The 26,452-nt window shown below is 43.0% G+C and overlaps 1 protein-coding gene and 1 long non-coding RNA gene across 2 annotated transcripts in view; one reads left to right on the top strand and one right to left on the bottom strand.

Annotated features, from left to right (window-relative positions):
- Positions 1-9,869, bottom strand: part of LOC146009946 (uncharacterized) — an 85,711-nt gene extending 75,842 nt beyond the window's left edge. Inside the window, exon 1 of the long non-coding RNA XR_014444702.1 lies at positions 9,746-9,869. This is a non-coding gene — a long non-coding RNA (uncharacterized LOC146009946). The remainder of the gene's footprint in view (positions 1-9,745) is intronic.
- TMEM132B (transmembrane protein 132B) overlaps positions 1-26,452 on the top strand; it is a 486,016-nt gene that overhangs the window by 158,571 nt on the left and 300,993 nt on the right. The gene's annotated exons all lie outside the window — the stretch shown is intronic.

Here is a 26,452-nt window from a genome sequence, read left to right as displayed (position 1 = left end):
AATTAAATAAAATGCCTAACAACCACATCAAATTTAGAAATGGGTATCAGTTAGCTTAATGTGCTTTCTGATGGCTGTAGACAGGTTTAACTTGCTCCCCGTTCATGAGGCAGACTGAAGGAAAATGCTTAAAGGATAATTCTATTTAAAAACAAAAATGCAGTTTTGGGAGGAATAGCCTTTATAATCCTAATCCGACTCCAGGGACAGTGGCAGAAAGGGAATATGACCAAAATAGTACAACTGTCAAACCATAATGCGGTGTCCTATGGCGAGCCCAAGCAGGACAGAAACTTCCCCTCCCATGGTAATCTGGGCAATCTGTATTCAAATAGCCTGGGTGGTCTCCATGTTTAGACATTGCCCCTTTTTACAATAACCATCCTCTTGTAACCTTAACTCTGATAGAAAATTGCAAATGCAACACGTTTATTTACTAATAATCATGCATTCATTGGCATTCATCTGACCGCCAGAAATCTGCACGCTTTAGAATAAATGATCCCAAGCCTACATATTGTATTAATACTATGGCCTGAGCAAATATTACATGCTTATCTGAATCATCTTTAATATCTACTATAATAGATCTGCTTATTTCACAAGGATGGGACTAGCAAGTGCCCTGGTGCTGGAATCGGGAGGGGGATCCAAGTCAGCGCATGTGCTCAGCATTAGACTGACAGGAAGTGCAATTACTTTAATTTCCTGTCTGAGGCTGAGCAGCTACAGGGTAAGTCAGGCCAGTCACACCGTATGCTTGCAGTGATTTGGAGCCATTTCACACAGAACACCAGAGATTTAAGCTGGTTACACACTATATGATATGCTCTATGAGTGATATTGTTAGTGATTTTCCAGACAAACAATATAGGGCATATACATTGAACAATACTGTTAACGTTCAGTGACATCAACCGTTGATCTACCGAACATGCAGTCACTGACAATATAGTCAGATTTCACTATTTGTGGGAGCGCACATCACTATTATATTGTTATCAATATAGGTATAGTGCATATAGTTAACACTGACTTACTGTATAGTGTATACCTATCTTTAGGATAGGGGATGTGGGTTGCAACACTAAGGACCGTGTCAGTGAAGGACTGTGGGATGCAAAATTACTGTGGCACTAGTGCTCTGTCTGTGTCAGATTGTGAAGGGCTGTGTGGTGCAGCAATGTTAAATAAATCTGTGAAAAATAACTTCTTTAGGTGCCAGTGTGCCACCATTACTATAAGCACCGTAGTGTGTTTAAAAAAGAATATGGAAATGTGCTAGTGCTGTGGCTCCTGCTAAATAACACAGTACATTTACTAAAAGTGGTTCAGAAGTTCAAAAAGTTTACAATGTTAATGAAAACACCAACTCTCACACCACTGGTGGAAACTGATTGTGGGTAGGATTGCTTGGAACCAATGGTGATTGGAATCATATTGATGGTATGCAGAACAGGTGACAAATACTGCTGTAGGGTCCAATGATATACTGAGCGAGATTACCAATGCTATCTATGGTTTGTAAATCAGGCACCAATGGTGTCGATGGTATGCAGGTTGAGTGACCGATTGTATTGATGGTAATCAGGTGCCTAATGATATCGATATGTGCAGGACAAATGAATGATGTTATCAATCGTTTTGGTGGTCAGAATTCAGTTTAGGAGAATAATCAGTGGCAATAAGGGATTGGCTCCTGCAATGCTGCTGTTCTCCATGGCTTCCTTCTCCTGTGACCTCATGTGCTGTAGTGAGCTGCCGCATTGCAACATCATTTTACTGTACCATGGGTCACAGTACCATAGGAGACCAAGGAGACCAGCAGCCCTCACCGAAGCAGCGATCCTTGGACCATCGGACATACACTGCTGATCCCCCTAGCCCAGGGGTTCCCAATCTTTTTTGATTCACGGCACCCTAGAGAATCAGAATTTTTTTCACGGCACCCCTAGGTCCCAAATTTTTTTATTAGATTGGGTTTATATGCGATTCTTAGTGGCAGTTATGTGGTAAAGGGCAGTATTTGCTTCTGTTTGTACACATTCTATGATTGGCAGCCACCAGCACTGGTTTTGCTCATAGATAATTAACCATTAATAATTTGAGTTGGTCCTAGACCACCAACCAAGGGCACCCCTGCATGTGTCCCGAGGCACCCCAGGGAGCCACGGCGCACAGTTTGGGAACCACTGCCCTAGCCCCATCCCCGCACAGCTGTATCTGCCTAGGAACAGAGAAAGATGTGCAAAATCCCAGAATTGGCATCTGAGCCCTGTGATTTGCCAGCTGAAGCTGGTATTATTTTCACAGGGGACAATGCTATTTTTTTCACATTTCTTTTTAAGTAAATTTGTCCAGATCACATTTTCCATTGAAATGATGGGAAATGTGATCTGCTTACTAAAAAAATTGTGAATTTAAGTTTTTCACGAAAATTTCTCCAAAAGCCCTTTAGGTGAAACTAAAATAATGTGAAAAGGGTGTTTAAAAACCCCTTTTTCACATTATTTTTGTAAAAATAATGTTAGTAAACAGGCCGCCATGTCAGCCAATCAGCTTCTAACTGCCATGTTACAGGCTGTGTTTGAAAAAGACAGTTAGGAGCTAATTGGCTGGTTCCTTATTTCCATCCACTTTATCTCACTCCAAGATTAGCACATGGATCGCTAACTAAATTGAGGTTGCTGCAATGGTACAATAAGTAATAATGTTAGGAGCACTATATTTTTACATTAGATGGTTGAGGGCATATTTGTAAGGTTTGTAGACTTGGTTGTTTTAACAGCAAATCTAAATAATCAAAGTACTTTATAGTCACTAAAGTATATCACCCACCTGAACATATCGTAACATATAAAGAGCCTGACTTGAGATGTATGCAATGCTGTTGCATAAAAAATGATTTTTTTGAAACTGCATATGAATCCTAAAACCCGGTGATGTGCCTCAAAATATGGCAGTCTGTTCCAGGAGCACACATTAAGAACTGGTATGTTGTTAGGTGGCAAGTAATGGATGCAAGAATGGTTTCTCAGTTCTTGTACATTGAGTTCGCTCTTTTAGACAGGAGAATATCTTTGTATTGGCATTAGCATAGACCGCAGATGGGATTGTGGCAAAATACACAAACTGCTACATGAATCCCCGAATAAGGCCCAACATCTCTTATGGTAGAAAAAGTTTATAACTGAGTAGCATCCTCTCAAATCTATGTTAACATATATTGAAAAACATGACCTATGTCACCTGATACAATGGTGTCATCATTTTTTCTCACTTATTAAGCAGCTATATTACAGCAGCAGCAGGGAGCCAACAGGTGGGATTTTCCCATTAGCTAGGAAGCAGGGAGAGCCTGTCTGCTTACAAAGCATATCTCCTAGAGAATCTCACAGTTGGTGGGGGCTGCAGGGCTTTCCTGTGATTTTAAAGTGAAACAAATTGATATGTTTCCTTTTATTTATCAAAAAGAATATTTTGGTGGTATTCCAATTCCTTTAGTGTTGTAGGCTTTCTAGCAACCAATGGGATGCTTCACGGAAATAATATACTACAAACAAGCTGATATTGCTTACAGGGCTGACAAATAATTAGTAGAGCAAATCCCATGGAAGCTATTATGTGACATGGGCAGATTGTGGCAGAAGTCCAAATTGCTTGCAGAATGAAAACAGTTGTCAGACTTGTCAGTATGTGAGCATTAAAACTAAAAGAGTCTTCAGGTTTGAGGTGCCCATGAGGGAAGACAGCAACATCCACACCTGCAAGTGCTGCAAGGGAAAGGATGTAGGTGTAAGTAATTACAGGCAGGTAACTCAACAAGAGCATCAAGAAGAACAGCTTGCTTGTATGGGATTGTGTCAACGATGTCATTATGCAAACAATTGTAGCATGTACAGTATTTTCTATATTACATTTTCACAAGGCTGTGCAAGGTGTCTCGACACAAAATGCAATGCTTTAGCCTACTACCCCTGCACCCCCAATACCCACTTGACTTTTGTACAGTATAACAAAATTAACTCCTAAACTTGGCACACATACTGTATGTCAGATATATGGAACGACTCAGGATAGTTCTCCCTGAGAAGTTAGACAATCCACAGATTTATGCCTCTCTAAACGATAAATGTCCATATACAGTATATCATTAAACTGATATTTTCAAGTGCACTTTATCAGATAATCTCTGGACAAACTACATTTAAGTCATCAGGACTGAAAACCACTTTTTTTTATAACAATTGTCGACCACAAATTGGATGTTCTGCCTGATATTGTACAATGTGTGTACCCAGCTTTACAGTACCCCCTTCTTGTTAGTTGGCTGGCTGGAAAGGCTGCAGTCCAGATGTACCGATGTTTAATGCTCTGATTTATGTTGCAGAATGTTGTCCAGGCTAAGTCGGAATTATATATCATGAATACAGATGTACAGATGGGGCGCGTGCGTCCATTGTCGAAAATGAGGCGAACGAGCATCTCCGACACATGGGCACCTTATTTGGTGCTGGGTGGCACTTACCGCACCAGGAGCCACTCTGATGAGTGCGGCTCCATCAGTAGATGTACTTATCTATCCCACGCCAATCACCATGTCTGACTTTGAGGCAATTGGTGTGATCACATTGTCATGTACATGCATCTAATTCACTCCCATGGGTCACAGAAATGCTCTGAGCAGTGATATCATAGTACGCTGATACCGAACTACTGGTGCAACTTAGGTGCAAAAAGTGGGACCGGGTGGTGGCCGATCATAGACAGATGAGTACGGCTACATCTATACTGGGCATATTGCTCACACCCATGGGTCATATGCGATATCTTCTGTGAAAAGTTGAATGTTTTCACAAAATGCACACAATTTACCGGCATCGGTAAACTGCAATCTTCGCAGCTTGCAGCGTCAACCAGAATCAGGCCTTTTGTATGTAGTGTTTTGGTTGTTTCATTTTTATTATGTTTGGTTGTGGTATGAACTTTATTTAACATATACTGTATAGGAGATCACCTCTGTCCATGGTGCTGAAAATGTAGTTTTCACTCACCCATTTCTATTGCAATGTTGGCTTTGTTCCTGATGGTTTCAAAGAGGATGAAAAAAGAATGTGCTTAGGGAACAGTTAATGATGTTCCAATTATTCCAATTCACACTTATTCACAAAATATATCAGTAAATAGACCAACACCATTTAAAATAACATTATTGCTATGATCCCTAGGTCATAACACATGTATCCACCTGCCCCTTCAATTACTGTATATACTGTTAATACCGATGTACCTGGGTTCATCTTGCAAACGAGTTGCAGTAAAAACAACTTCTGCACGACTACTTGTGGGCATGTGCGTACACATCGGCTCCCATTGAAAACCATGGATTGGTCGCACTCTGCGTCTAGGCAGGAAAAGCTGCGTATAATTAATGCTGCATGTGTAAGCATAGCAGCAAGCGATTATATGCAGGATTAGTGGGGACACAGCTGTACATCAATATAGAGATTTGGTTTTACACTGGTATGTAGATATAGGAAAGCAGAAGTTAGTGTTGTGTTCAATATTAACAGTTATTTGGTATTCTTTATTTAAGTTGATAGTGTGGCTTTAGGCAAAAGTGTTGGAGGACTCCCAGTCTGTAGTGCATAAAATATAGGTCAAACTGCTATTATTACTGTGCATTGTGCCCTGATGTGGTTGGTTAGTAGATCAGTATATTATAATGACAACATTGTAATATCGAAATCAGTGTTAATGAATTCATGCACCTTCATGCACCTTAATAGCTCGTTTTCAGGATTTCCTTAATCAAGCACAGGTTGCTTACTGGCTGGCCGTAATGGTCGATATACAGTTATACGGAATGCAGTCAACTTATTTGCTAAACAAAACACATGGCAACAGGAGTTGGCTGAAAATCTGGTCAAATTCAGAGTCTATTTCAGGGTTCCCAAACTTTTTTGAATCACTGCGCCCTAGAGTATCAGCATTTTCTTCATGGCACTGCTAGGCAAATAGTTTCTTTTTGAGTAATTTAGAAAACATATTAAATAAGTTCAATTGTATTTATATGTCATCCTTAGGTTCAGTTACAGTATGTGGTGAGATAGAGGATTTGCTTCTGTTTGTCCACGTATTTTATCGTTTAAGCCACAAGCTCTGGTTTTGCCTTTTTCATTGGCCTGGACCACCAAACCAGGGCACCCCTGCAAGGGCTCCACGTGATCTCAGGGTGCCACGGCACACAATTTGGGAAGCACTGATCTATTTACTAAGTCTTGCAGAGAAATAAAGAGGATAGAGATGGCAGTTTTTAAAGCTGGTTGGTTGGTAATAAATAGAGACAGGATTATATGCATTTGCATATTTGCATAAGTATTTGCATATTTTGCACATTCTCACTGGCTATTGCATATTTTACCTAAAATCTAGTGATGGTGCATATTTTTCCAAAGGGGGGCACTTCACGTATTAGGCCCCACCCCCTTTCCACCCGCGAATCACAGCAATGCTTTGCCCTGCTGCTGCTGGCCAGGTAGTGTTAGAGTGTGCAGGCTGGGACAATATGTGCGCAGTCAGTTGGGGCGGATGCCGTCACAAAGCTCCGGAACCTTTGCCTGCCCCTGGCCTGGGACTTGGAGCCAAGAGAGAGATTTCTGCAGCAGAGGAGGTGGACGGAAGGATTGTGACATCACACGGCGCAGAGGAAACGCCAGGTCACAGTGATTATGCGGCACAGGGAGGAAGCCTTCCACTGCGCCGCCCTCACATGCTATGCTGATCCATCGGCGCTGGAGATGAGGGTCCATGTAGTTGATGCTAGAAGAGCATAGGACGCTGCTAGTGCTAACACCCAAATTCAAATACGGCCCAGTTACCTCAGTGTGGGCCTTATTCTGGTTGGAGCGGCCGGGCCGTACGCGTACGTCCCGGTTTTTTTTATGATCTGCGCATGCGTACATTCGCTAATGCGCAGGCGCGACCACTCACCAACGCTTACGGACGGGTCTCTACGTGCGAAAAAACCTGTACACGAGTGTACGGGTATTGGGGGCGGCATAGGGGCGTGAAGAGGGGTGCGGCCGAAATAATGAGGGAAAATGGGCGTAAATATGGGCGTACACGGGGGTGTGCACCAAAAATGAGCGGTGCTACTACCGCACGATCGACTAAGGCACCGTTTCGGACACAAAACAGGCGGCCGCCAACCGCCATCTCAAACCACCCCTACAGATACCGCATGCCAGCGTGCGCCTGAGTTTGCTAATTAACGCTGATTCCTACTCAAACACATACACCTGAATGTAATAAGCAATGCTGCAGTCTATTAAGTCAAAACCATGATTTCACTACCTGCAAGCCACACACAGCACTCAAACACATTGGAAGCTTATCTTTCTATACTTCTCGACATTTAAAGGTTTGTTTAATTTAAGGTAAGAATCTTTTTAAGACCTGCTTATATACTGTATGCTAAGGTAGCTATTTGCTAAACAGTTAGACACATTCACTACGTGCTTTCATAGACTTTACACAGTAGCACACTCAATCTACACAAGTCGACATGTGTCAACGTGTTCACTCTAATACAAACATAGGTTTTGTATTTATGATACAATAACATAAACCACATCTAACACCTACAAAGGATGTTTCAGCAATGTTTTAAGACCATGACCACTATTTTGCACATTAATTAATTCAATCAATTAATTAATTTTCATAATTATAGTTCAAAGGCAAGATTTGCAGGTCCATATATATGAAGGGTATGTCAGCGTACACGGACGTACGCTCACTCTCACGAGCGGTGACATAAGCTGACTTTTCTATTGTAAACAATAGGGACCCGTCCGTGCAAGCTGGCGTACGCTCAGATCTCAGCAAGAAGGCGGTGGGAAGACGGACGAGAGACGTCCGTAAACGGCGGCGTACGCTCAGTTGTACGCCTGTTGTCGGAGTGCAAGGGCTGGGCCGTCCGCGTACGTTGCCGTACGCTCATTTGTACGCCACTCCCCTTCTACGGTATTTCTGCCCGTACGTAAGCGGCTGATTTGTGGGTGGACCTAACCCTAACGGCCGCGTACGGCTAGCGTACGTTAATGGCGAACGTACGCACGTTTGGCCGCTCCGATCAGAATAAGGCCCTGAGTGTGGAACGGTCCTTTTCCACTTACTGTATACAAATATTTTGAGTAATCGAAGAAGACACAATCTTACTACCGAACATTTGGACCAGTACCTGATTGTTTACGTTTTCAAGAGTAACAAAATGTTAAATAATTGTTAATGATCAATATGTTATTCTACTGCTTACTAATTGCATGCTAATTTTTAAAGAAATTTTTAAAGAAAACACTTTTCCACATTTTTTAACACAGGGCCATGCACAGATCTCTATGATCTGTGCAGGGTTCTGGCCAAATCGCATATCAGAACCTGGTCTGATTTTTTTGAGATTTTTAGACACATTTTTAAAATTCGCATCTCATTAAATATGCGAATTGTATACTTTTCAATGTGAAAACATCTGGATGCGAGTTCTTACGAAAACTAAAAATCGCACTTTTAAAAAGTGCGATTTCGCGGCAAAAACGCACTTTTTGCCGATTTTCGCATCTCATTAAATATGCGAATTAGGGAAAAAGTGCGAAAACGGACGTTTTTGCAATAAAATTCGCCAGTCAGATTATCTCATCCCATAGAATGTCACCCATGATGTCACAATGCAAGCTTTTGAGGCTCATTTCTTCACTGGAACTGGATGGAGGAAGAAGTTCACAGTGAAGATGGGCTGCTGTATCGGCAAATGCTGTGACAGTGACTTACCTGAGAGTACCCGGGTTTCATTGGACTATGAGGAGGCAGAATTTGTTGCGGATGTCCACATGAGCCGACCGGTGTTTAGCCCCAGAAGAAACCGATGCCTCAAGGCTTGTAGATTTACACCTATCCTCTCCCCCATTGATGAAGAGGAGGAGCCTGAGGAGGCCGCTGAGGAGCTCGGTGGCAGTGGAGATGGAGGCAGAATTTGCCCAGGGAGCTGTGACATGACATCTGGCACTGAGCATGCAGAATAGGAGTCGGAGTCTTTAGACATTGACCCTAATGACTTTTATATGTGCTATTCGTTATTTTGGCCTTTATTGTCATCAGGCTGCAGATCTACTGCTGGTCGGTAGTGAGGAGGACGGCACATTCATGTATATATGTATATATGTATATTTGTATATTTGTAAATATTGTACATATTAGATATCTATCTATCTATCTATCTATCTATCTATCTATCTATCTATCTATCTATCTATCTATCTATCTATCTATCGATATCACTCTCCGTGTATCTATGTATAACCAATGTACAATAAAACCCTGTATAATAACAGAACATGTGCGTGTGTGATGTGTGTGTGTGACACAACCATATCTCTCACGCTGCTGTTGCACACCTACATACATCTCACAGGTTTTACTCATTTGCATACGCCAACAATTCTGTTGGTTCAGTTGACGCGTTTTACAGCTGCAAAATGTGACGCAGCCGCTCCGCCTCTGACACAGCCGCTTAGTGTTATATAGTTATTGGTACCGATAACCAAGACGCCATAAGATGCTGCTTACACACTATTATGTAATGTTGTGTAACATAAGGTGTAATATATCCCGTTCTGCACATTACTGTGGATATAAGAAGTCACCACAGAGGTCTGTGACCTATGTAATAACCAAGGCTACTGACCTGTACATGGTCTCATCTCCCCCGTCACTTCTAATATCCGTATAAATTATAGAAGGGTGTACACTACCCCAAATAGTGGTGGAGATACATGAAGCCTGGTGAAGTGATAAAGTGGCACCAGACAAACAGCTCCCAACTGTCAAGTTACAGGCTGGATTAGGAAAATGACCATTATTAGCTGATTGGCTGGTGCATTATCACTTCACCAGGCTTAATAAATCTGCCCCTTATCCTTAAATCACATTTGACCAGTGGAAGCAGCTCTTCCTCGACAACACTGTGGTTGCCACGGGCAACTTCTCCGCTTTATCTACAGTATAATGCAGTGATGGCTAACCTTGACACTCCAGCTGTTGTTAAACTACTCATCCCAGCATGCCCTGCATCAGTTTTAGCATGGCCAAATAGTAAAGCTTTAGCAGGGCATGCTGGGATGTGTAGTTCAACAGCTGGGGTGTCAAAATTAGCCGTCACTGGTATAATGACTGCAGGGTGTGTAGGTCACAGAGGGAACCACGCCGCACACCCTGCATCCCTGTATTATACCTAAAGACTTCCTCATGCGCAGTACAACAACCACCAGGAAACTTGCACATGCTCAGTAGGATTTTGCTGAGTCAGTGCGCTCAGCTGTGCCACCAGAGAGAGGAGGCAGTCTGCATGGATCCTGCACATGGGACACCTACTCTCTGAGCTCTGTAGCCGCTGTTGCCTGATCAGTATTACATGGTGTCGTTTCTCCCAATCCTTAGTTTTGGAATGTGGGGAAGTATGAAACCAGTACAATAGTGACCAAGGACTGCAGGAACATTGATGCTCGTTTCTCAATAGGACACAGTGCTTGTCTCCAGTAGTACCACTACAAAAGGGTCTAAGGGAGGGTGTGTAATATTATGGCTGATTCCATTATTCCTGCCTCCCCAGCTTAGTTAATGTGTAAGAAATTAATGCTGGGCAAATATGCATCTACTCATACGCACTACAGGTGGTGCTGCGGGCACAGCTGTCCTGGGCCTGGCCTCTGACACCCCAGACTGCCTCCACTGAGTTGCCCCGCTGATGCCCACTTCTCCCGGAGCACTCAGCGCAGGCTCCTCCTTCACCTCCAGATGCTGGAGGCCATTTAAAATGAGGCACCATCTTGTGAGCCATTACAATATTCATTATTCCTTATACAACCCGTGGAATGCCTATCTCACATGCAAGTCAATGCCTTATGACTTATATAACAAATATAGATGTATATAGTACATACTTTTGTACAAAGAAGTCACTGTATATATCATAGTTGCCTACCCTCATTCATTCTGCAGGAGACTCCCATTTCAGTGTGTAATCTCCTACCAATGACCTTGTAGCCCCAACCATCCCCCCCGTTGTTTGCCACTGCCGACATCGATGCTGGCACCCCCTCCCAGGTCCTCACCACGGCCGGTATCATGCTGGGTACATATCAACTGATCTGATCGCATCGCACGGCATGAAGGAGAGAAGAGGAGAGGACAGTACCGATACCTGTCACCAGGTGCTGGGCAGGGGCACAGATGGCTGGGTGCTGCGACACCCGGGGCCGTGGCACAGCAACAGCTTCCCCCGGGGAAATACCTCATGTTGACCTTTTTTTACTGTCAACCTTCCCAGTATCGACCTAATGATTGTGTCGACTTTCCAATCCTGTCGACCTTCAGTGGTTGACCTAATGCATGTCGATGTTTATGCAGTTGACCCTTTGAGCCATAGCCCTCAAGTGAAAGTGTGGAAAAGGCTTAGAAGTTGCATTATATACAATATGTGACCTGTTCTGCCTTTCGCTGTACTTGCTGCTTCCATCGTATTCTATTCTTGTTTGTCCATCAATAAAACCTGATGGCGTAAAGAAAATGTTTAAAAAAATGTATATATAAGTGTAATATATTTATCGTCCTACATGGATACGTTCAACATCATTGTGGGATCGGCTTCTGCTAATTCTATCCATGGGGGGGCAGATTGGTAAGTGATTATGGACCTGAGTAATGGTGGTGATCCAGTCACTGGTCAGCGCTGGGTGATAATTAGAGACAGGATTATATGCATTTGCATATTTTTCCAAAGGGGGGCATGTCACGTATTAGGCCCCACCCATTTTCCACCCGCGAATCACGGCACTGCTTTGCCCTGCTGCTGCTGGCCAGGTAGTGGTAGAGTGTGCAGGCCAGGTGAATATGTGCGCAGTGTGGGGAACCTTGTATGTACGCTACGTCTGACACTGCTCTAGGCTGCCAATCTATTTTAATAAAAGTCAGTCAGGGCGGATGCTGTCACAAAGCTCCTGAACCTTTGCCTGCCCCTGGTCTGGGACTTTACACCAAGAGACAGACTTCTGCAGCAGAGGAGGTGGCCATAAGGATTGTGACATCACGTGGGGCGGAGGAAACGCTGCGTCACAGTGATTATGCGGCGCAGAGAGAAAGACTTCCACTGCGCCGCCCTCACAAGCTATGCTGATCCATCGGCGCTGGAGAGGAGGGTCCGTATAGTTGATGCCAGAAGAGCATAGGACTCTGCAGTCTGCTGTAAGTGCTAACATAGCACCCAAATTCAAATTATGCCCAATTACCTCAGTGGAGGTGGAACGGTCCTTTTCCACTTATCAAAATATTTTGAGTGATCGAAGAAGACACAATCTTACTACCGAACATTTGGACCAGTACCTGATTGTTTACTTTTCAAGAGTAACAAAATGTTAAATAATTGTTAATTATCAATATGTTATTCTACTGCTTACTAATTGCATGCTGATTTTTAAATAAATAAGTTAAAAAATACTTTTTTTATTATTTAATGTAGCATATTTTAACACTTCATGCATATTTTAAGTATTTTTCATGCATATTTGAATGCATATTTCAAGCTTTTTATGTTGCATATAATCCTGTCTCTAGTAATAAACCTCTATCTACTTTATCTACTTTAAGCCCGAAGGTTTAGTAACTATGAGGTAGATTTATTAAGCTCGGTGAAGTGATAAAGTGTCTGGTATTTTATCACCGGCCAATTAGCTCCTACCTGTCATTTTTCTGACCAAGCCTGTAACTTCACAGTTGGGACCTGATTGGCCGGTGATAAAGTACCAGGCACATTATCACTTCACCGAGCGTAATAAATCTGCCCCATGTTTTTCAAATGATTGGAGTTAGTACGGTTGCAGACATGACGTGGATAGGCCGTGTCCTGTGCACTGACAGGACACTCATTACAGATTATTGGCTGAGGAGAGTGCACCCAACTAAGCAATGACTGACAACTCTTCTACTCATCTTACCGCCACTAAAGCTAGAAAAAGAAATAGCACCCACAAAGTGGAGGGACAGTTCCAGCAGGAAAGAGAAGGAATGAATGACAAGGACTAATATGCAGCCCTAACCTGTGATATTCACATCAATAACATATAAAAAGGGAAACCACTAACACCTTAAAGGCATCTTGCACTAATGGCCTGATTCAGACCTGCTTGCTAGGCTGCGTATATTTGCTGCCTAGCGAGCAGGTAAACACTGCCTCGCCGAACGCACCCCCCCACCCAATGAATCCATGCACTAGTATGCGAGGGGATGTGTACGCTAACACATCTGATCGCATGCGGCCGCTAGGTCATTCCATGGTCGCTCACCATTGAATGATGTCTCTAGCCTATGCTCTGAAAAGTAAGTCTACAGTATACTTACCTTTCAGATGCCCGCTATCCGCCGAATTGGGGGCGGGTGCTGACGTCATGGGACATTAGCCATCCACCTCAAGAATACATAGGCACGCTTGCATTCGCAGGGGTACGCCCAGCGTTTCCGCGGGCGCACCTACCATTTTTGTGGGCATGCACACAAAACACGGGGCTGTCCCCTGCTTTCACCTCATGCCAGGCCCATGTCCGCCCATCCTGTTGCGAGTGTGAAACTCGCTGAAGGCGTCTGCTCCTGGGGTTTGCACATGCGTGTATTCGCACATGCGCAACCCCCGACCATCATCACCAGGGGTGAATTCGGACCTGAGCGATCAGGTCTGAATTACCCCCTAACAACCTGGTGGTTTAATATTGCTCTGGTTTATTCAGTCAGTCCAGTCAGAACCTGAGCTGTTTATGATGTGTGATGACTGATGTGAAGAAACCCTGAATGACAATGTCTAATGTTAATGTGTAACATTATCCAAAACGTTTTGGTCATACTTTTGTGGGTGAAGCTTTCATCAGGATAAATACCTGTTTTTTGGAAGTTTATATCACCTTATATTGTATTCTGTAAGCTTGGCCTTGAACATCTAATAGGTTTCACTCACCAAAAATGATTTCACATACAATGAAGATTCCCAGCTATACTTGGGATCATCCATCACTAGTTATATAATTTCTCAATAAAGAACATTTCCTTCCCATTGTGCTTCAACAACAGGCTAATGTTTATCCTCCACTTCTATAGCACTTTATTATAAAGAGACACATGTCACATTCCTGAGATGACAAACTCTTTCTTCATTACATATCTTCCCTTACAGACCTGTACACTGAGGTGTTGTGTATAGATCTTATACATACAAAGCAGGTTATTTACAAGGGCTTATGTGCAGCACAAATAAAACTTGGTGCCAAGTGTACACCTGGTGTGGTGAAATATGCCTAGAGAACCACAGCCTAATGTCCCGTCAGGCCCAATTCCCTTCAGCCCAGACTGCGAAAGTTTGTCCATACACAGAAACATAGGGGTGCACAGCCCATTTTATTAGGGTGTGCACCATTGGAGGGGCATGTCTATCACCAACTACTGGGCATGTCTATCACCAACTACTGGGCATTTCTATCACCAACTACTGGGCATGTCTAGCACTGCATGTGTTTATCACTACCTAATGGGCATCAGTGTAAAATACATAGAAAGTAACTTTTTTTTTGTATATGGGTGTTAGAATGAACCCCCCACCCCACACACACACACACACTGGAAATAGGGACACGCTGAAGCCGCGCTGCTAGGTTTTTACACTGTAATGCACATTACACATAATGCCACACACTGTAATGCACATTACACATAATGCCACACACTGTAATGTGCATTAAACATAATGCCACACACCATAGTGCCCATTAAACATAATGCTGCACACTGTCATTCCAATTACACATAATGCCGCACACTGTAATGCCCATTACACATAATGCCACACAGTCATTCCCATTACAAAAGTATGCCATACACCATAATGCCTATTACATATTATACCAAACAACATAACACCTTGCCTATAACACATTTTAGCACCACTGTAATGCCTATTACATATTATGCCACATAAGTGCCACTTACCTACAGGTACCAGAGGTATATTGCTCAATGCCAGGGATTACATGCTTTTTGCCAGGGATTTCATTATCATTGCCACGGGGGATTACATGCTTGTTGCCCACATGGGTTTACAAGCTCATTGCCAGGGGGAAGCTTAATCTAATGTACATTGACTTACTAAGAAAGATACCCACATTACCCACGGAGAAAAAAAAATACATTATGGCTTGTGTGACATAGAACTGAGATTTCATATTGCACAACAAGGCACAGAGGTGGGGAGCTCTGGATGCCACAATAATAGAGGCTGCCCTTTTTATGAAATAGAGTATCATACATGAAGTGGTTTGAGGAGAGGTACAGTACCTGCTATTCAGCCATATTTGCTTTTTCAGCAAGTGGCTGACAGTTATTTCCATTCAGACCATAAGCAATGCTCATCCATCATTTCCTAGATACGTACAAAGTAGTTTTATTCACAAAACATGGAACTAATATGAAGTGTATTTTACATTTATCTAAAATGTATGTTTCATTTTTCTAAATGCTATCTGATGTGGTTCCAGTTGATAGATCAAGTGTCTAGATAGACAGTCAATTGGTCTACCACAAAAGGATGACATGCAATAGGTCACCAGGGTAAAAAGGTCGACAGGGACAAATGGTCGACATGAAAAGTGTTTCATGATTTCTATGACAAATTGGCTTGTTCTTACTTCGGGATGCGGTCATCTATTAGAATGAACTTAGGTCTACAGTCATTAGGTCGACCCCACTAGGTCGACTGGCAGGAAGGTCGACCTTACGTCATGTCGACCTTGGCCCATGTCGACCTTAAATCAGGTCGACCTTCCAGCCAGTCGACCTAATGGGGTCGACCTAATGACTGTAGACCTAAGTTTATTCTGACAGATGTACCGATTCCCTTACTTCACCATCCATGTCAGCATAAAGCAGCATGTCCAAGCTATGGCCCTCCAGATGTTGTGAAACTACAAGTCCCATCATGTCTTGCCCCAGTTTTGCTATTAGGGAATGCTAAAAGGATTTCAAGGCATGCTGGGATGTGTAGTTTCACAACAGCTGGAGGGCCATAGTTTGGACATGCCTGGCATAGAGGGAGAATATAATAGTGGGACGAGCGTAGCGGGGCACTAAATCATGGTGAGCGCTACACAATTTGGGGGTTTACGTCGACAGTTGTCAGCAATGATATCAGTTTTTTTTTTAGAAAACCTCATGCCCACCTTTTTTTATGTGTCTACAGTTTTCATGTCGACCTTTTGATCCTGTCAACCTTTCACATGTTGACCTATTGCATTATGACATGTTATGGTTGATCTATTGACCGTCTATTCAATAATCCACAAAGGGGGAGATGTATCAAACCACCTTAAGAGTAGAAAAGTTGCCCATAGCAACCAATCAGCTTCTATTTTTCATTTTTCTAGTACAGTCTATAACATGTCAGATGGTGGTTGGTTGTTATGCGCAACTTCACTTTAGCTCTTTCTGTAGCTTGATACATTGTCCCCAAATCAATCACCAAGCCCAATCACCAAATCAATCCAAAACTTGACATTTAATACATCTGTATGTTTGTTGCTCAAGTACATTAAGCAGCATTTGCCAATTGAAGTAAGTTTCTGTGGAAATGTGCCCTTCATGTGTTCTTGTGCATTCTTTTTTTTTATATTCATTTTCTGTATTTTGTGTTTTCGTCTTTGTTCTAGCTACATAATAGCCACAAATCACTCAAAATACCTATTGGATTTCTATCAGGAAGTTGTATGGAAAGGCAGCCGTAGCAAAAAATATATTTTTAGGTGAAACTGCACACAAGCTCTGGTTTATCCGCTACCTCCTAAAGCAGAGGTCTTCAACCTTTAAGACAATGTGGGCCACCTAAAAAAATCCAGTGAAGCCCGAGGGCCACTAAACTCTACTGCGGTATTTCAGACAGCCCCATAGAATCACAGCTCCCCTATAACATCAGCACAGTCCTTCATATATAGTTGGCACAGCCGCCCATACTCAGCACAAACCCCCCCCCCCACGCACACACACACACACCCCAATAGTCATCAGCAACCAATCTGGGATCCAGTGCAAACAGTGAAATATGTGGCCCCCCATATATAATTTGATATTGAATAAATTGCATGCGCCGTAGGCGCGCTCCCAAAAAGGGGTGTGGCCTAATTATAAGGGCGTGGTCTAATTTTAAAGAGTGCGAACTAGCAGGAAAACAATTACCTGACACCTCTTTTGCAACCTGCATGACCAGACATTGGTTACCACAGGAATGGTCTTTGTCCTCACACGCTTAAGTTGACTGAAGGCTGCACAGTGACATATAAGCATGAAGGCCCAACACAGTGAACTAGTATGCCTCACAGATCAAGCCCAAACAATGAAAGGCTACTTAAATCAATATAAACTGTTACACATTGTGCATCACACCATAGTGTCCATTAGACATTATGCCACACACCGTAATACCTGTTGTACATTAGGTCATACACCGTAATGCCCATTACACATTATGCCGCACACCGTGATGCCCATTACACATTAATCCACACAAAATTATGCCCATTGCACATTATGCCCCACACTGATGCCCATTATGCCACAGACCATAATGCCAGCAGTGCTCCTGCTTTTACATATGATGCCCCAGCAGTGCCCCTCACACACAATGCCCCTCACACACAATGCCCCAGCAGTGCCCCTCACACACAATGCCCCAGCAGTGCCCCTCACACACAATGCCCCCAGTAATGCCCCACACACAATGCCCCCAGTAATGCCTGCAGCTTTGCCAGGTCCCCTGCTCCAGCCAGCTGTACCTCCTCATCCTGCAGCTTTGCCGGGTCACCATCCATGCCTCCTCCTGCAGTTTCGCCGGGTCCCCTCCGCCAGCTGTGCCTCCTCCTCCTGCAGTTCCTGCGCCAGGTCCCCTGCTCCCGCCAGCTGCGTCGCCTCCTCCCGCAGCTTCGCCGGGTCACAACTCCCCAGCTCCCACCAGACGTGCCTCCTCCTCCCTCAGCCGCGCTGGATCCACTCCTCTGCCCTGCCTGCAGCCAATGAAAAATCGGGTAGGCGGCACCCGGGGGGACTCCATTACCCTGCCTCCCTCGGCAGCGTTTTCTTTTACTTTAAAAAAAAAAAATCCTGTGCATGGCTGGCCGGTGGGCAGAGGGCCACTGAGATCAGCTCCGTGGGCCACTCGTGGCCCGCGGGCAATGGGTTGAAGACCCCTGTCCTAAAGCAATGTCTTATTTGTACTGCTTACACTGTGATGAGTACAGTAAAATATATTTACTAAACCCATCCTATTTATAAAAGGGCTCACACATTTAGCCCTAAGTACTTAAACAAATTGTACATTACTTTAACCCCTATAATTCAAACAATTTCCAGCAAAAGCATGGTACCCTAAACATTGCAGAAATATTCCATTTAGACAATTTGCTTGGAACCCTTATACCCTGTTTTCCCTGCCATACAAATTACCGTGTCAAGAATTTCTACCTGGTAATTTGCCTTTGTCCTCCTTTAGTGTCAACCCAGTTTGACATTCCTAGATATTTGACCCGGTAATAAGGCAGGGCTGGAGACCCAGGAATGTCAACCTGGGTTGATCCTTTTCCTAGAAAGACAAATTACCGGGTAGAAATGCATGACCTGGTATGGCAGTGAGAACAGGGGTGAGGACTGCACCCTGCAAAAATGACCTGCCATTTAAATGCCAGGTATAAGCCAGATTTTTCAGGCTTATCAGTTTGAACATGATATAATAGTAGATGGAAATCTCTGAACGTTTGAACAACTTAAAATGACCACCTCCTGACCTAACCAATATTTGCCCATTTATTATATTTAAAGCATCCTGCAAATGCACCTTTTCAGTTGTGACATACATCTACACAACCTCTTCACATTGCTTTACTTTTGCATTAGGCAATATTTTGCCATTATTTCACCTCCAGGGGCTGAATTTCTGTTCTGTGCAAGGTGAGTGAATTTTTGCTACCGTGGATGTGGCCACAACTAACATATGTGATGGTTCTAACAAAAAAGTGTTCTACTATACTATAAATAATATATTATAGTGGGAACTGACCTTACAAGTTCTCTAGCATCTGGTCTGTATGAGTGTAGTCCTCCTTTATTGACTTTCACGTCCCTCTGGATGTGGTGGCTTTAACTGATTATCCCATATTTAGCATAAAATCATTGGTCCTTTGTTTTTTGTAAGAATGTAGTTTGATTACTAATCTATGTTTGTTGATGTGCTAGTTCTACAGTTCAAAAAGCAGCACTATTAAAAAGATGAAATGCCGTTCCATATTTATAGCCAGTAGGCAATTATTACCCACTGTATGTGTAAAAGGTGGCAGGGTCTGGCAAACAGCGCTATTAATTAGAGTTCTGATTTTCTTTCATCGGGTCATTGTCTGTAGTACTGCCGGATTGCTGGTCTACAAATGAAAGACTTTTCATTGTAAATAAATGAGGGCGCGCTGATTGTCCCTGTAATATTACTATGTGTCTCTGGAGAGCTGTGAACAATGTTGTATCATTCAAGATAAAAGTCTTCCAGCATTCACAGCAGATCCGATTGGTAAAGAGTGGAGCCTCTCAAGTCACCTTGAAGAAAGTACTTTTTAAATAAAACATAGGAAAGTGTTCTTAGTACATTTTGTTTTTGATTAAGACAGATGATCTAGCTGACTCCAGTGTTAATCTGTGTGATTCATGTAAGAAACAAGCCTTTTGGGTGAAAATAGTTCAAAACAATTTTGAAGCAACTTGGCTGTTCAGAGAATGCACGATGTGTCTGAGTTTACTGTCAGTTAAGAGCTGTACAAATATAGAGAAATAGCAGTGATGGCAGACATTTCAGGGTCGACGAAAGCTAATTTTTTAAAGGACCAAAAGCAATCTCGTGTCCGGCTCTGGAACAAGAAATTAGTCAACATAGGACTTTTCTTTTCTTCTTCAAGCCTTTGCTTAGTATAGTAATCCATAGTGCCAAATTTTAAGGATAAGTTTGTCAAAGGTCTCTTTCTCTTGCCTCTTTATTTTACTCAGCAACTTGGGTAAAAGAAGTGATGATGTTGAAATATTTAACACTAGCTGACCCACCCGGCGTTGCCCGGGAAAACCTTGGGGTTTCTTTATTTCCAAAATTGCTGAAAAATGTCATCTTACAGTATGCTGTGCCAAAGACCTAAGATTGTAATTTGTTATAGATTCCACCATAATGTTAGAATGTGTTTGCATTGATACTCAATGACGGCAATGAAATCAGGTGTGGTGTTGTTGTTTGAAACACAATGCTCCTGAGTTGATAACTTGTATGTGTTGATGAATTCCATATCCACTCCTGAGAATTAGCACCTATGACATACCCTCCAACATCTGAGGGTCAGAAATCAGTACAAAATCAGAAAGGGACGTGGCCACACCTCCATTTCTATACTTTCAATGGTACAGTTTCTAGGGTGTGTAATTACAGGCGCTGAGTGCGTGGGGACCCGGGGTGGGCGTTACTTACCGTGCCATAATTAATTAAAAATTCACTGCTCCCTGCCAGTGCCACTCCCCTCACCGAACCTGCCTGCAGCAGTCTCTGAGGTCTGGGGATCTGTAAAGCACATGCACCGGGCATCTCTACCAAACAGTGGGGCAGCCCCTGAGTGTGGGAGCAGGTCCGCGGGCCTGGCCACATGATGTCATGACGCAACGCACGCTACCCGCACCACTGTAATGCACCACTGGGAATGGGTGCAATGGACAAAATTCTTACCTACACCCGCCGGGCCAATCCACTGATCCAGCCATCACAATCATCAATGGGTGCATTGATAAGGTTTGAGTGTAAGAAGTTTAAGAATAAGACTGAGAAAAAGTTTTCCATGTTACAAAGTGTACAATTTACTCAATAAATCGTGAAAAAAAATGTAAGTGTACATAGAAGTACAATCAAGAAATGAAAGTAGGATTAAAAAATAAGTTCTAATTCAAACTGATAATTGTTTGGATGGGGTGGGTTGTGAAAAAAATCTATAGGTGGGGGTATGGATACTGTGGGCATAATTGGTGTTTGTTACACCTACAGGGGGTCCTCAATTGATGGGATTTTCACTACAGTGTCACGGTCACAGTGTCACCATAGGGGGATTCCCAATTGGGGTCCAGGTGGTCTTTTAGGTACCCTTTAAAATCCTGTAGGTCTCTTCTCCTTGAGCTTACGGTCTCCCTTAATGATAGTCAATCACTGAGGGAGACTGTAGGCTCCAGGAGAAGAGACCAACGGGATTGTAAAGGGGTCCCTAAAAGACCACCTGAACCCCAATTGGAAATCCCTCTACGGTGACACTGTAGTGAAAATTTCTCATCAACTGGGGACCCCCTGTAGGTGTACCAAACACCAGTTATGCCCACAATATCCATACCCCCTCCACCTATAGATTTGTTTCGCAACCCACCCCCATCCAAACAATTATCAGTTTGAATCAGAATTTATTTTTTAATCCTCCTTTCATTTCTTGATTGTACTTCTATGTACACATATTTTTTCACGATTTATTGAGTAAATTGTACACTATAACGTGACAAATCTTCATCTCAGTCTTATTCTTCAACTTCTTACACTCATAACATTCAAACAAATGCATGCAGTGCTCATGCCCATCGACCAAACATTATCTATGAACCAAAAGAGTCTGGGAAACCCTTAAGGCAGAGCAGTGCCTGATATCCAACTGACTAACAGGGTGAGTGCAGTGTAGCCACTTTGTATTGATCAATGGGTGCATTGGCCAGGACAAAGATTTCTCAGTGCAACTGGCCGGGGAGCGCAGTGACAGGCTGGAGGACTGGAGAGACGGATATGGGGTACAAAGTAGAAACGGTACATTAGGTACAGTTTTTATTTGCCGGTACAGACTGTTAAATAAACGGCAAATTATTTTTTATGTTTTCTGTGTGTTTGTGTGTGTTGTACTGTTTTTGTGTGTGTGTTGTAGTGTATGTGGTTGTGTGTGTTGTATTGTATGTATCTGTCCAATGCGTAAGTGTGTGAGGTGTGCTATGTATATACAGTATGTGTGTGTTGTGTCTTTGTGTATCTGTGCAATGTTTAAGTGTGTGTTTTGTGTGTGTTGACGGTTTCCCAGATCGTCAATCTTTTCCCCAGAACATCAATGAAGGCAAATTAAAACTTGGATTTTTTTAAATTTCTAAGTGAAATTTCGAAAAAACGGCTTTGAGGTGCACACCACCGGGTCCAGAGGTATCTTGTTGCTGAATTTGGTGTCTCTGAGTGCCACGGTGTGTCCACAATGCGACGGACACGCACACACACACGCACACACACACACACACTCTTCAACTTATTATATAGATGACATGGGAAAAGGACTTTAATTGTTCTCAGTGCAGCTCAATGTTACTGTGGTTCTCCAAATCCCAGCATGCTTTACCAGCTTATCAGTGGGAGGGCATGCTGGGACAAGTTTCATAATAGCTGGAAATCCACCGATTGGCCAGGCCTGCTCTATTGACTGTTTAAATAATCATTTGGACTCCCACACATGTGGATTCCTAAGCCAATTAGTAGCACTTTTCCTTCCTGGTTCCCTTGGTTGATGGTAAGGGTGTTGTGAGTGGATGGGGACAGGTACTTATTATCTGGGCGTGGGCTTGTTAGAGACTACAGTAGGGGACCTGGTCAGCTGCTAAGGGGGACAAATATGTGATTGCCAGTACTCCCCTTAATGTGCTGCCAGGAGGTGTGGCCAGGTCTGTGGATGCTATTTTGGCCCTTGTAGGTGGATACCAGAGAGATCTGAAGGAAATAAAGGAAATAGGAAGTGTACCTTTTTTTGTCAGAAATATAATGTGGCTTCCATTTAATATAGTAAATGTGTTTCCCTTTTTATCTAATACATATAGGGCCTGATTCTGGTTCACTTGCAAAATATTCTCTTTAATGAAACAAAAACAAAAACATTTCTCAAAACCATGTGCACTGCAGGTGGGGCAGATGTAACATGTGCAGAGAGAGTTAGATTTGGGTGAGTTATTTTGTTTCTGTGCAGGGTAAATACTGGCTGCTTTATTTTTACACTGCAATATACTGTAGATATCAGTTTGAAGTACAAACCCCAACCAAATCTAACTCTGCACATGTTACACATCTGCCCCACCTGCAGTGTACATGGTGTTGTCCATTAGAGAGAGAATTCGCTTTTGCAAGTGAACCAGAATCAGGCCCATAATGCGTGTCTCCTTTATTATCATATATGTAATACCTGGCTTTATTAAAATAACATTAGGCTGCTTTTTTTGTCTAGCCAACCAAATCAATATTTATAGAATAACCCCTGAAAACAGAAGTTTTTAGGATCCATACTGGACCTCCAATATCTACCATAGTGCCTCCATTTCCGACAGCATCCACAGCTCCTTCTCATGCTTGGGCTGCAAAGTTGTCAGATTTACCAAGATTAGCCCGGATAACTAGTGCCAGCTCTGGATGGTGTTTGCATATACTAGATCCCCTGGATCCCTCTCCATCAGCCCCTGATGATGACTGTTCCTGCCAATAGCTGCACATGCATATTGGCTTTGGTGTACCAGATTTAGACGTTTGAGAGTGTTATGTAGTGTAAACACAGAAACGTATTCAGATCCATTCGGTCAGATCCATTCGGTCAGATCCATTCGGTCAGATCCATTCAGTCCTCTGTGCGTTTACACGAAGGACCAATGTTGAGTGTCTGCACATGTTGAGTGTCTGCACATGTTGAGTGTCTGCACATGGCCTTCTCAGGCTAATGAGGCCGTGACGGACATGCAGTGGGCGCCCACCCTGTCCTCGAAAAGGTAGCCCGCAGTTTAGAGTCACTACATAAATGTCTCTGAACTGCGAGCACTGGAGAAATCATTCGATGGTCAGCACCCATCTAATGATTTCTCCCCGAATGCAAATGGATGACTATGTAAATCATCCATTCGCAGCCTTGCGGGGGGGCCCTGCGTGTGAGGGGGGGGGGAGCATGGCGGGCACTGCGGGCGGCATCTGATGGACTCACAAGGCTGCAAAGTTTCAAACAGAATAAGGTCCACAGTTCGATTTCATCTACTTTTCTATCGATTTTGCTTATATAAGCAAAATCGAAGCGAAAGCGAATCGAAAGTGAATGTGATCGATTTCCATTCAATCCTGATGCCTGGGCCTGCATCATCGAAATCGAATAGAAAGACTGTGAATTCAAGACTATATAGTACAGATCTGTATTATATAGTCTAAATCGAATGTGTACAGGGCACCATGCGATTCAATCCCGATTTGATCTGGATCGAATCAGGGTTGAATAGACAGTAAATCGCACAGTGTGTACACTGCTCTCACCAGGACAAAGTCTTATCAGAAACCTCCTGGTCACAGAATAATAGTAAATTTGAATGCATCAGGACGCCTCAGTGCTGTTTCCTCAGGTCCTGCAGCCAGCTAGTAGCGGAGGCCCGTCCTGCAGGCCCCACCCCTCCCTTTGGAATAGAAAGGGTAAGTTAGGGAAAGTCTCCTATTAAAAGGTCATTCTGTTATCTCTCCCTGTAGTCTCTGCACCTTTCTGTGCTCTTCAGCTCGCTCCAATTCTGTACTCTCCAGCTACATTAAAGAAGGAGTTTGCTTCCGCAAACAAACCAGAATCCCCCAAAAAGCTGAAAGTATTTTCCCTGCATGTAAACAAAACTAAATACATTTGTATCCCTTGCATTTAAACAGTATAACACATTTCAAATTGTTTGATCCATTTGTTTTATCTGTGATAACTCCGTATCAATGCTGAGCAAATAATATTCACTGATACCTTTATGCTGGGTACACACCAGGACGACTAGGGCCCGATCCCCTCAATCTAGATCCAATTCCGACCAATTGGATGTAGATTGTGTGGTGATTGGGCCCTTTTCTGTCCTGGTGTGGACCGATACCGATCCGATGTGCGGTCCCGCGGGTCGGTCGGTCGTTATTCAGATCCTACCTGCTGCAGGTAGGATCTGAATAATGACCATACTGCCGGGTGCGGGTCGCCATTGGATCGGACCCGCTCACGGTGCACATCGTGAGCGGGTCGAGCCCCCCCGCGTCACCGTGAGCGGGTCGGACGAGACACTGACGACCCGCTCACGATGTGCATCATGAGCGGGTCGTCGTGGTGTGTACCCTACATTACTGATTTTAAAATATACTTAATAAACATAATTTTAATTTGAACAATTTGTGATGAATAACATCTGAAAGCACCCCCGCTATGTCTCTTTTCCTTGAGTCAGCACCACCATTACAAATTTATCACAGAATATCTTTCATGAGAACCTGTTCTTAAGATATATAGAATGAATTTATATGGTTGATCTCACAAAGCAACTTCTCTTCCTCCCAGATTGATCCCTGGTGCAGGATTCTCTTTCTATTTTCATCAGGGAGCTGAAATTGAGTCAGAAGAAGGTATCTTAAAGGCCTACTTTTTCTCTATAGCAAATACATCATCATTATTTAATGATTACTTCAGCACCAACATTGTGTCCCCCTTGCCATTCCCTGCTCTGGATCTGTAATTAAAAGCTGCCTCAATAACACTTTGTGAAATGTGTAATCTTTGTTTGACATGGAAAGGACAGTATAAATGTGTAATTAGTAGCTACCAAGAGCTTAGTTGCTGTTATCGAGGCATTGCACGGGCAAATAATTAGCATTTAGAAAGCAAAGAGGTGGGTGACTGTAGTATTAACCGGCAACATTCATTTACTCTATTTAGTTCTTGGCAGTTGTTGTGGTTGATTAGTGTTAACCTCTTCCTTGCTGAATAGGTTGGCACTTTCATTGTGGTTGTTCTGTGTGGCATAGGGTTTTCCTGATTGGAAATAGTAAACGTTGTAGGTTATTTGATTTCCAAGAGCTAATTTCTTAAAGACACACGAAGAACAAAGTATGTTCTAAATAGCACCATGGGTGCTTGATCCTTCTTGGCTTCAAAAATATGTTTCTGCTATTTGCAATCATTGTTTTCCTCAGCAGTGTTACAGCTTTGTGTCAGACCCTGTGAGAATAGGAAAAAGTAGCATTACACGACCCATTATCAACCCGGGCATTAATTAAAATGTATAAACCAGAAGCCCGGTGTGAAGGTTTTGTTAACTGGGATTATAGCCCCTGAGCTAGAGTGTATTTATGTAATCATTCATATAAAAATGCATTTAATACCATAGGCAGAAAGTGCCCAAGTAGATTATTGTTGTGAAACATTGATGCATTTAGCTAAGTCGACATGCAGGTTGAATGTATAAGATACTTAGCCATGATTTC

This window comes from Crinia signifera, chromosome 1, assembly GCF_055691185.1.
Source record: "Crinia signifera chromosome 1, ASM5569118v1, whole genome shotgun sequence".
NCBI lineage: Eukaryota > Metazoa > Chordata > Amphibia > Anura > Myobatrachidae > Crinia > Crinia signifera.
The sequence above is the reverse complement of the archived record's forward strand: the minus strand, read 5'-3'. Positions and strand labels throughout refer to the sequence as shown.